Raw genomic sequence first — 18,363 nt, 5'->3', positions numbered from 1 at the left:
TGACACGTTTTAGAGCATCCATGATTTCTTCGAGACTCTTTCTGATATATTAGGAACATTTTTTCTACTTGCTTGAAACCTTTCCTGACAAGTTTGAGACCCTTCTGGAGGTATTTAGATCTCTTTCTCTCTGTCTGAGACCTTTATTTACTTGTTTGACTTGTTTGAGAAGATTCCTGATGCATGTGAGACCTTTCCTCTCTGCTTGCGACACTCCTAATATGTTTGAGAAACTTCCTGACATGTGTGCTACTCTTCCTGATGTATTTGAGATTCTTCCTAATTCATTTGAGACACTTCCTGATATGTTGATTCTCTGGGTTGTATCAGAGACACTCCATTTCTGTTTGAGACTCTTACTGACTTATTCATAACACTTCCTTACTACTTGGAGAATCTTCCAGTCTGGTTTAAGAGGATTTGTGATATATTTCAGATCCTTCCTCTCTTTGTGACACTTCTTGTCATGTTTGAAACACATCTTGATATGATGAGACTCTTCCTGACCATTTGAGATGTGCCTGCTATGTTTGAAACCCTTACAAAGTTGAGGCTCTTCCTGACTGTTTGAGACTCTTTCTGACTTTCCCGAGACTCTTCCTGACTTTCCTGAGACTCTTCATGACATGTTTGAGACCTATATTTATTTATTTGAGACTCTTCCTGACAAGTTTGAGACTTCTTGACATACTGTGACCTTTCCCAACTATTGGAGACTGTTGCTCTCAGTTTGAGACACTTACTGACCAATTTGAAACTCTTCCTAATGACTTTGAAAGTGTTCTTTACTTGTTTGAGATGATTTGTGATGGTTGAGACATTGTCTCTCTAATGTGACCCTTTCTGACGTGTTTGAGACTCTTCCTGACAGATTTGAGACACTTCCTAATTTGCTGGCCTGTTTAGGACCATTAGAGACATATTTTACACTCTGCCTGACAAATTTGAGACCCTTCCTTACCAGTGTCAGACCCTTCCTGACTTGTTTGAGTTGACTACTGTGTTAGATATTCCTCTTGACTATTTGAGTCTCTTCCTGCCTGGGTAAGATGACTCCTGATATATTTGAGATCCTCCCTAACTTATTGTTACCTTTCCTAACTACTTGAGACCTTTCTCATAAAATCTTAAGATCCTTACTCACTTTTTGAGAACCTTCTTAACAGATTTGATACCTTTCTTGATTATATGACACCTTTCCTTTGGGTTTGAGACCTTTTGTGATGTATTTAAGATGTTTGTCTCAGTTTGAAGCCCTTACTGACATATTTTGAAATCTTCCTGACTACGTTGAGACCATTACTGACTTGTTTGAGATGATTTCTGATGTATTTGAGACACCTCCTCTCTCTCTGAGAGCATTTATGATACATTTGCCGCACTTCCTGATGTATTTAAACTGTTCCTATATGATTGAGACCCTTCTTCTCTTGTCTATGACCCTTCCTGAGGCAATTAAAACTCTTCCTTACCATATGACCCAGCAATTCCACTCCTAGGTATACATTCCCTGCAGAATAAGAACTGATGTTCATACAAAACTTGTACTCAAATGTTCATAGGATCATTATTCATAATAGCCAAAAAGGAGAAACAACCCAAATATCTATCAACTGATGAATAAATAAAATGTGATATATCCATACAGTGGAATATTATTCAGCCATAAAAGGGAATGAAGTACTGATACATACTACAGCACAGACGGATCTTGAAAATATTACACTAAGGGAAAGAAAACAGAAAAAAAGGTCACATGTTATATGATTCCATTTATATGAAATGTCAAAATAGGAAAATACATAGAGACAGAAAGTAGATTTGTCATTGTCACCGGCTGGGGGTAGGGAGGAACAGTGAGGGACTGCTAATGGGTATAGGGTTTGTTTTTAGAGTGATGAAAATTCTGGAATTAGACAGTGGTGATGGTTGCACAACCTTGTATACACACTAAAAGCCACTAAATTATATACTTCAACATGGTGAATTTTACTGTATGTGAATTATATATCAACAAGAAACTCTGTTACAAAAACAAAAAACTCTTCCTGATGACCTTCAATTTTGAGATAATTCTTGATGTATTTAAGACCTGTTCTGACTTTTTAAGACCTTTAAGAACATGTTTGAGACATGAAGACATGGAGACCTTTCCTGATGTGGTTTTTTTTTAAGATTATACATGGTTTTATTTTTCTCCAGCTTTATTGAGATATACTTGACATATAACATTGTGTAACTTTAAGGTGTACTATGTGATTATTTGATACACATGTATATTGTGAAATGATTACCACAATAAGGTTAGTTAACACCTCCATTACCTGACATAATTACGTTTTCTCGGTGTGTGGTGAGAACATTCAAGACTTACTCTCACAGCAACTTTCAAGTATATAGTAAACTGTTCTTAAACATACTCACCATGCTATACATTAGATCCCCAGAACTTATTCATCTTATAACTTGTACGCTTATACCCTTTGACCAACATATCCCATTTCTTCCAACACCATCACCATCCCCTCCACAGCAGCCCCTGGCAACCACCATTCTGCTCTGTTTCTATGAGTTCAGCCTTGTTAGATTCCATATATAAGTGAGATCATTCAGCATTTGTCTTTATTTGACTTATTTCACTTAGCATAATGCCCTCAAGGTCCATCCAGGTTGTCACAAATGGGAGGATTTCCTGCCTTTTTATGGCTGAATAATATTCCTGTGTGTGTGTGTATGCATCACATTTTCTTCACCCATTCATCAGCCAATGGGCATTTAGGTTATTTCCATGTATTGGCTGTTGTTAATAATGTTGCATTGAACATGGAGATGCAGATATCTATTTCAGATCCTGATTTCATTTCCTTTGGATATATACCCAGAAATGGGATTGCTAGATCATATGATAATTCTATTTTTAATTTTTTGATTTTAATTAAAATTTTTAATTTTTTGTTTTCCAAATGGCTGTACCAATTTACATCCCAAACAATGTAACAGTGCTCTTTTTTCTACATCCTTGCCAACACTTATCTCTTTTTTAAAAAATATTTATTTTTATTTGGTTGCATGGGGTCTTAATTGCAGCAGGTGGGCTCCTTAGCTGCAGCACATGGGCTCCTTAGTTGTGGCTCATGGGCTCCTTTGTTGCAGCACACAGGCTCCTTAGTTGCGGCATGTGAACTCTTAGTTGCGGCATGCATGGGATCTAGTTCCCTGACCAGGGATCAAACCAGGGCCCCCTGCATTGGGAGCACAGAGCCTTATCCACTGCACCACCAGGGAAGTCCCAACACTTGTTATTGCTTATCTTTTTAATTATGGCCACTCTAACAAGTATGAGGTGATAGCTCACTGTGGTTTTGATCTGCATTTCCCTGATGATTAGTGATATTGAGCACCTTTTCATGACCTGTTGGCCATTTGTATGTCTTCTTTGGGAAAATGCCTTTTCAGGCCCTTTAACCATTTTTAATTGGAATATTTGGGGGACTTTTTGGTATTGAGTTGTATGAGTGCCTTATATATTTTGGATATTAGCCTATCATCAGATATAAGGTCTGCAAATATTTTCTCTCATTCCATAGGTTGTCTTTTCATTTTGTTTATTGTTTCTTTTGCTGTGTAGAAGCTTTTTAGTTGCTGTAGTCCCACTCATTTATTTTTGCTTTTGTGGTGTGTGCTTTTGGTGTTATATAAAAAAATCATTGCCAACACTAATGTTAAGGAGTTTTTCCCCTATGTTTTCCTCTGGGGATTTTACAGGTTCAGGTCTTATATTTAAGTCTTTAATCAATTTCAAGTTAATTTTTGTGAGTGATGTAACATAGGGATCCATTCCATTATCTCACATGTGAATATCCAGTTTTCCCAATACTATTTATTGAAAAAACTATCCTTTCCCCATTGAGTATTCTTGGCCCCCTTGTCAAATATTAGTTGACAGTATGTGCATGGTTTTATTTCTGGGCTCTCAGTTGTGTTCCATTGGTCTGTGTGTCTGTTTTGATGCCACTAGTATACTGTTTTTATAACTATAGCTTTGTAATATACTTTGAAATCAGGAAGTGTGATGCCTCCAGCTTTGTGCTTCTTTCTCAAAAGTGCTTTGGCTATTCACAGCCTTTTGTACTTCCACATGAGTTATAGGATTGTTTTCCTATTTCTGTGAAAAATGCCATTGGAATTTTGATAGGGATTGCACTGAATATATAGATGGCTTTGGGTAGTGTGGACATTTTAATAATATTAATTCTTCCAATCCATGAACACAGGATATCTTTCCACTTATTTGTGTCTTTTCAATTTCTTTCATCAAAGTCCTATAATTTTCACTATACACATCTTTCACTTCCTTGGTTAAAATTCTGCCTAATTTTTTCTATTATTTTTAATGCTATTATTAATGGGATTGTTTTCTTTTTCAGATATTTCATTGTTAGCATATAGAAACGCAACTGATTTTTGTATGTTGATTTTGTATACTACAAGTTTTCTGAATCTATTGATTAGTTCCAGCAGTTTTTTGGTGGAGTTTTTAGGATTTTCTACGTATAAGATCATATCATCTGCAAACAAAAACAATTTTATTTCTTTTTGTTTATATGTAAGTTTCAGGTGTATATTATAATATACACTACAAAGTGATCAACCCCAAAAGTCTAGTAACTATCCATCCCCATGTAATTGACTCCCTTCAACCTTTTCACCCACCCCCAACATCCTTCCTTTGTGGTAACCACCAACCTGTTCTCTGTATCTGTGAGCTTGCCTTTGTTTTGTTTTGTTTAGATTCCACATATAAGTGAAATCATATGTATTGGTCTTTTTCCTTCTGACTTATTTCACTTAGCATAATACCATCAAGGTCCATCCATGTTGTCACAAATGGCAACATATTCTTTTTTATGGCTGAGTAGTATTCTATTGTATATACACACCCCATCTTCTTTATCCATTCTTCTGTCAATGGACACTTATGTTGTTTCCATATCTTGGCTATTTTAAATAATGCTGCAATGAACACAGGGGTGCCTATATCTTTTCAAATTAGTGTTTTCATATTCTTGAGATAAGTACCCAGAAGTGGAATAGCTGGATCATATGGTAGTTCCATAGTTCTATTCTTAATTTTTTGAAAACTCTCCATACAGTTTTCCATATTGGCTGCACCAAGTTACAATCCCCCCTCAATAGTGTACAAGGGTTCCCTTTTCTCCACATGCTCTCCAACACTTGTTATTTCTTGTCTTATTGATAATAACCATTCTAATAGGTGAGGGGTGATATCTTATTGTGGTTTTGATGTGCATTTCCCTAATAATTAGTGATGCTGAACATCTTTTCATGTGCCTGTTGGCCATCTGTATATCTTCTATAGAAAAATGTCTATTCATATATCTGCCCATTTTTTAATTGAATTATTTTTTGCTGTTCAGTTGTTTGAGTTATTTATATATTGCTAGTAACCCCTTATTGGATTTGCAAATATCGTCTCCCATTCAGTAGGTTGCCTTTTTGTTTTGATAATAGTTTCCTTCACTGTGCAAAAGGTTTGTAGTTTGACATAGTCCCATTTGTTTATTTTTGTATTTGTTTCCTTTGCCTTTGGAGTCAAATCCACAAAAACATCACTAAGACCAATGTCAGTGAGGTTATTGCCTATGTTTTCTTCTAGGAATTTTATGGTTTCAGGTCCTACATGCATGTCTTTAATCCACTTTGTGTTCACATTTGTGTATTGTGTAGGAAAGTGGGCTAGATTCATTCTTTTACATGTGGCTGTTCAGTTTTCCCAGCACCATTTTTAAAAAAATATTTATTTGTTTGTGCCAGGTCTTAGTTGCGGCAGGTGGGCTCCTTAGTTGTGGCTCACCAGCCCCACAGTTGCAGCATGTGGGCTCCTTAGTTGCAGCATGCGAACGCAAACTCTTAGTTGTGGCATGCATGTGGGATCTAGTTCCCTGACCAGGGATCAAACCTGGGCCCCCTGCATTGGGAGCACAGAGTCCTATCCACTGCACCACCAGGGAAGTCCCCCAGCACCATTTATTGAAGAGACTTTCCTTTCTCCACCATATGTTCTTTGCTCTTTTGTCATAAACTAATTGTCCATACATGTGTGGGTTTATTTCTGGGCTTTCAATTCTGTTCCATTGATCTGTGTGTCTGCTTTTGTGCCAGTACCATACTGTTTTGATTACTATAGCTTTATAGTATAGTTTGAAATCAGGGGCCATGATACCTCCAGCTTCGTTCTTCTTTCTCACGGTTGTTTTAGCTATTCACAATCTTTCGTGATTCCATACAAATTTTAGAATTATTTGTTCTAGTTCTGTGAAATATGCCACTGGAATTTTGATAGGGATTGCACTAAATCTGTAGATTGTTTTGGGTAATACTGACCTTTTAATGATAGTCATTCTTCCAATACATGAGCACAGAATATATTTCCATTTATTTCTGTCTTCTTCAATTTCTTTCATCAGTGTCTTATAGTTTTCAGTGTACCGGTCTTTCACCTTGGTAAATTTATCCCGAGGTATTTTATTCTTTTTGTTGCAATTGTAAATGTGATTGTTTTCTTAATTCCTCTTTCTGATAGAAATGCCATAGATTTCTGTATGTTTTGTAACCTGTGACTTTGCTTAATTCACTCCTTAGTTCTAACAGTTTTTTGGTAGTCTTTAGGGTTTTTCTATATATAGTATCCTGTCACCTACAAATAGTAACAGTTTTAATTCTTCCTTTTTGATTTGGATGCCTTTTATTTCTTCTTGCCTAATTGCTGTGGCTAGGATTTCCAATACTATGTTGAATAAAAGTGGCAAGAGTGGGCACTCTTGTCTTGTTCCTGATCATAAAAGGAAAGTTTTCAACCTCTCACCACTGATTATGATGTTAGCTGTGGGCTTGTCATGTATGTCCTTTATTATGTTGAAGTACATTCCTTCTATACATAATTTATTGAGAGTTTTATCATGAAAGGATGTTGAATTGTTATCAAATGCTTTTTCTGCATCTACTGAGATGTTCATATGATTTTTATCCTTCATTCTATCAACGTGGTATATCATATTAATTGATTTGTGTACGTTAAACCATACTTGCATCCCAGGGATAAATCCCACTTGACCATGATGTATGATAATTTTCCTGTGCTGCTGAATTCAGTTTGCTAGTACTTTGTTGAGAACTTTTGCATCTATATTCACCACGGATATTTGCCTGTAGTTTTCTTTTCTTGTAGTATCCTTATCTGGCTTGGTATGAGGGTAATGCTGGCCTCATAAAATGAGTTTGGAGATGTTTGCTCCTCTTCAGTTTTTTGGAAGAGTTTAAGAAGGATTGGTATCAATTCTTCTTTAAATATTTGATAGAATTCACCAATGAAACCATCTGGTCCTGGGCTTTTCTTGGTTGGGTGGGTTTTTTTTTTCACATCTTTATTGGAGTATAATTGCTTTACAATGGTGTGTTCGTTTCTGCTTTATAACAAAGTGAATCAGTTATACATATACATATGCTCCCATATCTCTTCCCTCTTGCGTCTCCCTCCCTCCCACCCTCCCTATCCCACCCCTCCAGGTGGTCACAAGGTTGGGTGGTTTTTGATTACTGATTCAATCTCCTCGCTCATTATTGGTCTGTTCATATTTTATATTTCTTCATTACCCGGTCTTGATAGGTTCTATGTTTCTAGGAATTTTTCCATTTCTTCTAGGTCATCCAATTTTTTACTGTATAATTGTTCATAATAGTCCTTATTTTCCTTTGTATTTTTGTGATATTAGTTGTATAATCTTCTATTTCTGACTTTACTTATTTGAGTCTTCATTTTTGCTTGGTTAGTCTAGCTAAAGGTTTGTCAATTTTGTTTATCTTTTCAAAAAACCAGCTCTTAGGGATTTCCCTGGTGGTGCAGTGGTTAAGAATCTGCCTGCCAACGCAGGGGACACGGGTTCGTGCCCTGGTCTGGGAAGATCCCACATGCCACGGAGAAACTAAGCCCGTGTACCACAACTACTGAGCCTGCACTCTAGAGCCCACGAGCCACAACTACTGGGCCTGTGTGCCACAACTACTGAAGGCCGGGCACCTAGAACCCATGCTTCGCAACAAGAGAAGCCATCACAATGAGAAGCACGCGCACCGCAATGAAGAGTAGCCCCTGCTCTCCACAACTAGAGAAAGCACCAAAGACCCAAAGCAGCCAAAAAAATAATTAATTAATTTTAAAAAACAGCTCTTAGTTTTGTTGATCTTTTCTATTTTTTTTCTGGTCTCTATTTCACTTGTTCCTTTTCTGGTCTTTGTTTTTTCCTTCCTTCTGCTAACTTTGGGCTAGCTTGCTCTTCTTCTTCTAGTTGAGGTGTAAAATTGGGTTGTTTATGTGAGATCTTTCTGTTTCCTTAATGTAGGTCTTCATAAGCTTCCCGCTTCGAATTTCTTTTGTTGCATCCCATGAGATTTGGCATGTTGTGCTTCCATTTTTGTTTGTTTCAAGATTTTTTTAAATTTCCCTTTTGATTTCTTCTTTGAATCACTGGTTGTTCAAGAGTGTGTTGTTTAATTTCCACATACTTGTGAATTTTCCCAGGAGGGACAGAACTTCAGTATTTATCATTCCACCCTCTAGGTACCTGTTGCAGAGGCTAAGTTCCAGGTGAGCATGGCTCCTGTCTTCCACACAGTCCCCATTCCTTGGGTGGAAGATCTACTTCAGGTGCAGTACACTGAGAATACTGGGGCATTGTTCACTCTTTTCCCAGCTTGTTCATGGGGCAGAGGTTGCATGAAGGAAGAGGCAAACTGAGAAGACCAGAGGCTACCACCCCCTCCTCAGTGCCCAGCTCCTAAAGCAGGTGTATCACTTAGAAGGCAGCTGCCACTGTTCCTGCCCCAGCTATGAGCCATGGCTTAGAAATTTTGCCCAAAGGGAGAGGCAGGGCATAAAACGGTGCTCTGGAGCTCTTTCCAAAGGAACTTTATTTGCAACATAATGTAGGGAAGGTCAAGCCTAAGGATACTATCAAAAACAATGGAGGAAAGATGGAAAGCAATTAGGAGGAGACTGATCTTTCATTAGAGATATAAACTAAATCACAGGCCAGCTAGTTTACAGGGAGAACCAGGGAACGTGACAGCTAGAATAGCCCTCTTAGGGTCAGAAAAACCCTCAAACACTGACCTCAAACACTACCCCTCCAAAGTAGTCTGAATTTAAAGAGTTCATTCTGTGGGGCAATTTATGCCCCAGGGCATTGTTGAAAGCAATAGAGCAATCAGCCAGCAATTAGTGGAGTTTAACAGCTGGGTGTGATCAGGGAAAGAGAGTCAAGAGAGCCCCGCTAAAACCACTTTCATCCCAGGCTGATTGCTCATGCCCAAGACTTTGCCCTCTGAGGAGCAATATCAGAGGTTTAACACTGAAGGGGAAATCGACTTCACTAAAATAATCCAGCCACTCACTAAGCAAATAAACAAACAAACAACAATAACTAGCCCCTGGGGCAAGGGAATCAGTGTCCAGAGTTGCTATAACACATTATATAAAATGTCCAGTTTTCAACAAAAAATTACAACACATGAAAATAAACAGGAACGTATGATTCATACACAGGGAAAAAATCAGGCAACAGAAACTGCCCGTTAGAGCAATCAGATGTCAGATTTAATAGAACCAAGACATCAAAGTAGCCATTATAAATATATTCAAAGAACTAAAGGAAATCTTGCTTAAAGAAGGAAAGGAAGGTATGATGACTGTGACAGACTGAATGTTTGGTTCCCCTCAAAAATCATATATTGAAATCTAATCCCCGATGTTATGGTATTTGGAGGCAGAGCCTTTGGGAGATAATTAGATCATGAGGGTGGAGCCCTTAAGAATGGGATTAGTGGGCTTCCCTGGTGGCGCAGTGGTTGAGAGTCCGCCTGCCGATGCAGGGGACGCGGGTTCGTGCCCCGGTCCGGGAAGATCCCACATGCCACGGAGCGGCTGGGCCCGTGAGCCATGGCCGCTGAGCCTGCGTGTCCGGAGCCTGTGCTCCGCAACGGGAGAGGCCACAACAGTGAGAGGCCCGCGTACCGCAAAAAAAAAAAAAGAATGGGATTACTGTCCTTATAAAAGAGACCCCAGTTATAAAGCAGAAACTAACACACGATTGTAAAGCAATTATACTCCAATAAAGATGTTTTTTTTAAAAAAAAAAAAGAGAGAGAGAGAGACCCCAGATCCCTTGCCCCTTCTGCCTTGTGAGGAAACAATGAAAACATAGCTGTCTATGAACAAGGAAGCAGGCCCTTACCAAATATGCCACCACCTTGATCTTGGACTTCCCAGCCTCCAGAACTGTGAGAAATAAATGTTTGTTGTTTAAGCCACCCAGTCTGTGGTATTTTTGTTATAGCAGCCCTAATCAACTAAGAGAATAACCATGTCTTATCAAGTAGGGAATAGCAATAAAGAGATAGAAGTTATATATTAAAAAATAGTAAAATGCAAATTCTGGAGTTGGAAATACAATAACTGAGACTTTCGGTTTCTGGTTCTACATGTAAGAAGTTTGGACGTTGCCACTCTGTCCTAAAAGCAAGTGAAAAGCTGAACAGACTGAAAAAGCAACAGCTCTTCTTGGATCTGTAAGAGGGGAGAACATAGAGCAAATCACTGCCCCAGAGATTGACGAGATAGCCAAGTGAACACAGGGAGTCACAGCTTACTTGAACAGAGACTCACAAGTGGAAACAACCATAGGAACCACTGCAAGGGTAGAAAAACCTGAACTATAATTGACAAATTGCTGGAGGCTCAGTGTGCAACTCTGAAAGCTAAAAACTCCAGGGGCACCCAATTAAGGGGGCCTCCAAGATATTGTGAGATTTACCTCCAGGACTCAATCAATTTCCCACAGTTAATATCAGAGAAAAATCCCTTCATGCTTGTGGGGAGGGGGAGAGGAAAGGAAGCATTTTGAAATACACTACCACACTCCATTCTTCTTAACAAGGTCTGCCCTCATGAGAAACTAGTTAACCAGAGCCTAACCTGCTGCGGTATTATCAGAGCCTAGCTGACCTAGGGGGAAGGGAAATAACAAACTACAGCCCATTCTAGCCATCCTGCCCCAACTATGGGAGAAGAAAAAACCAGAAACTCTTATGAAGTTCACAGTCCAGAGGCACAGTGTCACTAAAAGACTGAGATCTAATCACAGGACAGTACAGTGCTTCCCTTCCCCCGACACCTCACCACCACAATACTAAGGCCTGTTTACAGCAGTTTCTTTTACCCAGTACACCATGTCTGGCTATTAAGAAAAAATTACAAGGCATATCAAAAGGCAAAAAACACACTTTGAAGTGAGAGTAAGCCTCAGAACCAGACATGGAAGGAATGTTGGAATTATCAGACCAGGAATTGAAAACAACTATGATTAAAATACTAAGTGCACCAATAGATAAAGTAGACAGCATGTAAAAACAGATGGGCAATGTAAGCAGAGAGATAAGAATCCTAAGAAAGAGCCATGAAGAAATTCTAGAGATTAAAAACACTGTAACAGAAATGAAGAATGCCTTTGATGGGCTTATTAGTATACTGGACATGGCTGAGTAAAGAATCTCTGAGCTAGAGGATACATCAATAGAATCCTCAAAACCTGAAAGCAAAGAGAACAAAGTCCAAAAAAAAAAAAAAAGAAAGAAAAGAATATCCAAGGTCTGTGGGGCAACTAAAAAAAAGTATAACATAGGCATAATGAGAACACCATAAGGAGAAGAAAGAGAAAAAGGAATAGAAGAAATATTTCAAACAATAATGACTGAGAATTTCCCCCAAATCAATGTCAAACACCAAACCACAGACACAGGAAGCTCAAGGAATGCAAAGCAGGATAAATTACAATAAAACTACACCTAGGCGTATCATTTTCAAACTACAGAAAATCAAAGATAAAGAAAAAACCTGAAAGAAGTCAGAGGTTAAAAAAAACAAAGAAAAACAACAAAAACCCCCAACACCTTACCTATAGAGGAGCAAAGATAAGAATTACATCTAACTACTCCTCAGAAACCATGCAAACAAGAAGAGAATGAAATGAAACATTTAAAGTGTTGAGAGGAAAAAAACATCAACCTAGAATTCTGTATCCTGCAAAATTAACCTTGAAAGGTGAAGGAGAAATAGACTTTCTCAGACAAACAGAAATTGAGAGAATTTGTTGCCCATAGACCTGCCTTGCAAGAAATGTTAAAGGATGTTCTTTTGAGAGAAGGAAAATAATATAGGGCAGAAACTCAATCTACATAAAGTAAGGAAAAATATCAAAGAAGGAATAAGTGAAGGTAAAATTAAAACTTTTCTTTTTCTTATACTTAATTGATCTGACAACAGTTTGTTCAAAATAATACCAATGTATTTGATTATATACGCTTAATGTATATATCATATATATAGATATATGCTTATGTATGCTTAGATATTAGTGAAATGAATGACAGCAATGATACAAGGGATGGGAGGAAGGAATTACTATTATTTTGTTACTATAACCTCACACTACCCATGAAGTGGTACAGTGCTATTTGAAAGTGGACTTGGTTTAACTATAATTGTATATTGCAAACTCTAGGGCAACCACTAAAAAAGTTTAAAAAGAATTGTGACTGATATGTTGTGAAAGGAAAGAAAATGAAATTATAAAAAATGCTCAATTAAAACCGAAAAGGGAAGAAAAAAGTGGAAGACAAAAATAGGAACAAAGAACAAGAGCCACAAATAGAAAATAGTAATGAATATGGTAGATGTTAATCCAACTACATCAATAATCACTTTGAATGTCAATGGTCTAAATGCACCAATTAAAAGACAAAGAATGTCAGAGTGGATCAAAAACCAAGACCCAACTATATGTTGTCTACATGAAACCCACTTTAACTATAAAGACACATATAGATTAAAAGTAAATGGATGGAAGAAAATATACCATACTAACACTAATCAAAAGAAAGCAGGAATCATTACTTTAATTTCAGACAGAGCAAACTTCAAACCAAGGAACATTATCAAGGATAAAGAAGGGTATTACACAATGATAAAGGGGTCAGTTCTCCAAAAAGACATAACAATCCCAAATGTGTATGTGCCTAACAACAGAGTGTCAAACTATGTAAGGCCAAAACTAATAAAATTGCAAAGAGAAGTAGATGAGTCCACTATCACAGTTTTTCCCGGACTCCCTCCCAGCTAGTGGTGGCGCACTAGCCCCCTTAAGGCTGTGTTCACGCCGCCAACCCCAGTCCTCTCCCTGCAATCCGACCAAAGCTGGAGCCTCAGCTCCCAACTCCCAGCATTAGCATTTCATGCCTGTCTCTGGGGTCCAAGCTGATAGCCGTGGCTCACACCCATCTCTGGAGCTCATTTAGGCGGTGCTCTGAGTCCCCTCTCCTCGTGCACACTGAAACAATAGTCTCTTGCCTCTTCAGCAGCTGCAGCCTTCTTCCCAGACTCCCTCCTGGCTAGCCGTGGCGCACTAGCCTGTTCAGGCTGTGTTCACGCCGCCAACCCCAGTCCTCTCCCTGGGATCCGACCGAAGCCTGAGCCTCAGCTCCCAGCCCGGCCCGCCCCGGCAGGTGAGCAGACAAGCCACTCGGGCTGATGGAGTGCTGGTCTGCACCGACCCTCTGTGTGGGAATCTCTGCGCTTTGCCCTCCGCAACCCTGTGGCTGCGGTCTCCTCCGCTCTCCTCCACGGCTCCGAAGCTTCCCCCCTCCGCCACCCACAGTCTCCGCCCGCGAAGGGGCTTCCTAGTGTGTGGAAACCTTTCCTCCTTCACGGCTCCCTCCCACTGGTGCAGGTCCCGTCCCTATCCTTTTGTCTCTGTTGTTTCTTTTTTCTTTTGCCCTGCCCAGGTACGTGGGGAGTTTCTTGCCTTTTGGGAGGTCTCAGTTCTTCTGCCAGCATGCACTAGGTGTTCTGTAGGAGTTGTTCCACATGTAGATGTATTTCTGATGTATTTGTGGGGAGGAAGGTGATCTCCACGTCTTACTCTTCCGACATCTTGAATCTCCTCCCCTGCCTGACATCTTTAAGGCCCTTTCTTTCTGATGATATTGAGACCCTTCCTGAGTGCTGAATCAATCCCTGGTGCAGTCTTAAGAAGAGGCAAAAAGACCATTAGCCTCAGACCTGAAAGAACCTTTCTTTAAGCATCTAGTCAAGAAATGTCTATGACCATATATCAAGAAAAACTCATCAATACTTTTTCCAACCCTCAATTGCAAATGGAAAATAGAGACTTTTGTTGGTCATTTTCCTAGTCTTTTAATAAAAATTTTCTACAAATTTGTTTGTGTCAGTGTTTTTCATTAGAATATAGTTTTAGCTGTTGCCTTGGAGAGCCAAAATAATAATGTCTTACACAATAGAAAGCAGTTCATTTCTCCTTCGTGTTAACATCTGGGCACATGTGGTCCAGGAGTGCCCTCTCAGTACCATGGTGTTTCCCAGGCTCCTCTGTCTTATGGAATTGCCATGCCCCGGTGGAGCTTTTCCACATGGTCCAAGATGGCTCATTAGCACATCCCTCTTCTGTCTTCCGGCCAAAAAGAAGAGGGAAAAGATAGGGGGTAGCAAACTCTGCCCTTTTAAGGACATGACCCGCAAATTGCATATATCACTTCTCCTCACATATCGTTGGCCAGAATGCAGTCACATGACCATACTTAGCTATAAAGGAAGCTGAGTAATGTAGTCTCTATTCTGGGAAGCCATTTTACCTTATTAAACTCAGGTTTCTATTACTACCAAAAAAAAAGAAAAAGACAAAAAGGCTATTAGGGAAAAATCAGCAGTCTCCCATTCTGAAACTTGGAAATTTTTAATTGGGCTTAAAAAAAATTTCCCTCTCTGACAAGAGACAAAAGTGGAATTTTCCTCCCTTTTCTCTTCCTTAACTTGGTAGCTCCCACAGAATAGTTTTTAATTCTAAGCAATGAAAACCAAGGGGAAAAAGGTTGCTGAAAACTGGAGTATTTATTTGTAACCAAAAATGACTTGGACTATCCCACTGGTACCTAAAGACCAACCTGAATTTTGTAATGGAATGCCTGTGCATGCAGCAAACGCTCAGAACATTTTGAGATGCAGAGCAGGATCAGATCACCATCTGGACCATAAATAATTTATACATTTTAAATACCTGGGAATCACATGGGTCAGGAATAAACAATATACTAAATCTCAGGGAGAAAAAAATTCTCCAAACATCGTATCTGTGAATCCAATTTAAATCCTAATGACAGTTCTGAGAATTGGATTAAAATTCAGGAAAGGCCCCTAGTGCTTATGTAAAACTAAATGAATATTATTCTTGATTTTTTAAATATACAAAGAATGGCCGATCAAATTAAGCTTAAATCTCCACAATCCAGTCATAGGATTGTGGCACCAACTGGGATTGAACTCCACATCCAATGCCCTGTCTCTGGGTAAGACTTTGAGGTAAGACTCGCTTATCAGATTCTGACCAAATAGTGACTTTACACACTGGGCCCTGAGTTTGTGCAATATGGTCAATGCTTTAGGGGTTTTTGAGAGTTTGCTGAGGTATCTGATTCTTGAAGAAAGAACACGGCAGAAAGAGATACGGGGGGTTGGTCTTGGTTGGTGGTGAGAAGGTGAGACAGACCACTGGGCTACCCCAGATCCTGGGGGTGGGGCACTGGCAGGGGGTAAGGTCAAGCTGGACATTGTCATAAAGTCACAACAGAAGCTCTTCCAGGGTGGAGCCAGGAGCCTGAAGCCTAGAAATAATCTAGGTTAGGAACTGGCAAGGTAACTTGACCACTGACCTTCACGAAGCACTTGTCAGTGACCTTGGTCAGCCTTTACAGGCCCAGTCATCTACCTGCCAGCCACTCTCTGGGCAGTGCCTTAAAGGCCCCGCAGATGAAGCTTCAGCATTATACTCTCTGGGATGGATTTCAATGAGTTGGTTGGGCATTTTTCTGTCTTATTGGGAAATGAAGGATCATGGGCAGTCCCCCTGAATTTGAATATGTGTGGACACAGATATGTGTTTTTGAGCACTGAGAATTTTTATTTCAAATATATTGAAAGAGTTCTTTTGGACTTAGATGTTTGTTTTTATCATCTATCACTTTGGATATACATAAAAAGGAAAATTATATTACAAAATAAATTGAAGGTATTCCTGAGGCTTCTTCACATTCAGAACCCCACTTTTCTGAACTTTTTAAATTGAGATATAGCATACATAAAGTATATAAAGTACACTAGTGCTAAAGTTGATTTTCACTTATATGTGGAATCTGAAAAAAAAAAAAAAAAAAACTTGTAGAGGGTAGAATGGCGCTCACCGGGAGCTGGGGGTGGAGGAATGGGAGAGATGTTGTTTAAGGGTACAAACTTGCAGCTAGTAGATAAATAAGTCCTGGACACTATACACAGTACAGTGATTATAGATACCAAAATTGTATTATAAACATTAAACTTGCTAAGAGACTAGATCTTAATTGTTCCCAACACTAGAAGAAATGATACTTATGTGACGTGTTAGAGGTGTTAACTAATGCTACAATGGCAATCACCCCACAATATAAATATATCAATCTATATATTGTACACCTTGAACTTACACAATGTTATATGTCAAATATATCTCAATAAATAAATGTATATATATATAATTGGTGGGAATATAAATTGATACAACCACTCTGGAAAATAGTTTTACAATATGTACTAAAGTTAAACATATTCTTACCAGCAATTCCACTCCTGAGTATATACCCAAGAGAAATGAGTGCATATGTTCACCAAAATACATGTATAAGAACATTCATAGCAGCACTATTCATACTGGTCAACATTGGCAACAACGAAAACGTCCATCAACAGGGGAATGGATAAATACATTGGTGGTATATTCATACAATAGAATAATACACAGCCACGAGAAAGAACAATGACTAAGATACACAATAACATGGGTGAATATCACAGATATCATGATGAATGAAAGAAGCCAGACACAAAACAGTACATACTGTATGATTCCATCTATATGAGGTTCAAGAACAGGCAAAACTAAGGGATTGTGATAGAAGTCAAAATAATGATTACCTCTTGGATGTGGTGTTATTAACAAAAGCAATAAACGCTCATTGTAAAACACAAACAGTGCTGCCAGGGCCTCTCTTCCCCCATGTATCTGCAAAACTAACTTCTCACCTTTAAGTCTTCGTTCAAATGTCACCGAGTCAGCAAGGCCTATCCTGACCACCCTATTAGAAATTGCAATCCACAACCCTCAACTCCTGATCCTTTGTACCATACTTTCTCACTTTTTCTATTTTACCTTTTACCTTCTAAAATACTCTAGAATTTACTTATTATATTTTTGGCTTACTACCTCGTCCCCTCGCTAGAATGTAAGCTCCACATCCAGTGACTAGTCTTTGTGGGGAGTATAAAGACCCAGCCCACTTGCCCCAGTTCAGGGCATCACGATAGACTTATCCCCACTCCACAGCTCCCCATGGGATCCACTGAGGCCTTTGTTACAACCACATCCAAACCCAACTTTTCCCTCTGCCCAATCAGGCTTCACTCACTCTCCAAAGGTATTGATTTCTACAGAACTTCCCAGTAAGTTTCCTGCATGTGAATCATAGTCTCAAAAGTCTGTTTTCTGCCGTACCCGAACTGTGACACTGTCATTCCCTGAAACAGAGAACAAGGCAGGATCGGGTACTGGGGAAGAGTCATGAGTTCAGATTTGGACATGTTCCCTTTGAAGCAACTTTGCCATATCTAAGAAATGTCAAGCAGGCAGTTGTATATATGAGAAAAAGAATAGATTTTTTTCCCTCAAGCTGTTCATGATATAATCAAGAAGACACGTGCTCCAAAAAAATCCGTAATATGAGGTATTATATTACATAAGATTACAGATGACGTACTAGAGGGGTTCAGAGATGGTCAGGAGAGATTTCCTGGCAAAGGTGACATTTTTTTAATGTGATCAGTGAAGATGGGAGCAGAGGCAGAGCAACGTGAGCTAGGCCTGAAGATAAAACACTCAGAACAAACACAGGGAGCAGCGGGCAGTTCAGTTTGAATGGAGGTCAGGTGCACAAAGGGGCTTAGAAGGACACAGGGTTAGGAAGTGTATTAACCAGGGTTCTCCCGAGAAACAGAACCAATAGGATATGTATATGTATTGAAAGAGATTTGGTACAAGGAGTTGGCTCACATGATTATGGGGGCTGGCAAGTCCAAAATCTACAGGGTGGGCTGGCAGGCTGGAGACCCAGGAGAGCTGATGCTGCAGTTCA

The 18,363-nt window shown here is 39.2% G+C and overlaps 1 pseudogene; it reads right to left on the bottom strand.

Moving 5' to 3' along the window:
* LOC132418220 (tRNA wybutosine-synthesizing protein 3 homolog) overlaps nucleotides 1-17,812 on the bottom strand; it is a 32,684-nt pseudogene extending 14,872 nt beyond the window's left edge.
* Nucleotides 17,813-18,363: the final 551 nt, after the last annotated feature.

Source organism: Delphinus delphis, chromosome X, assembly GCF_949987515.2.
Source record: "Delphinus delphis chromosome X, mDelDel1.2, whole genome shotgun sequence".
NCBI lineage: Eukaryota > Metazoa > Chordata > Mammalia > Artiodactyla > Delphinidae > Delphinus > Delphinus delphis.
Note: the sequence above shows the minus strand (reverse complement) of the source record. Positions and strands in the feature narration are given on the sequence as shown.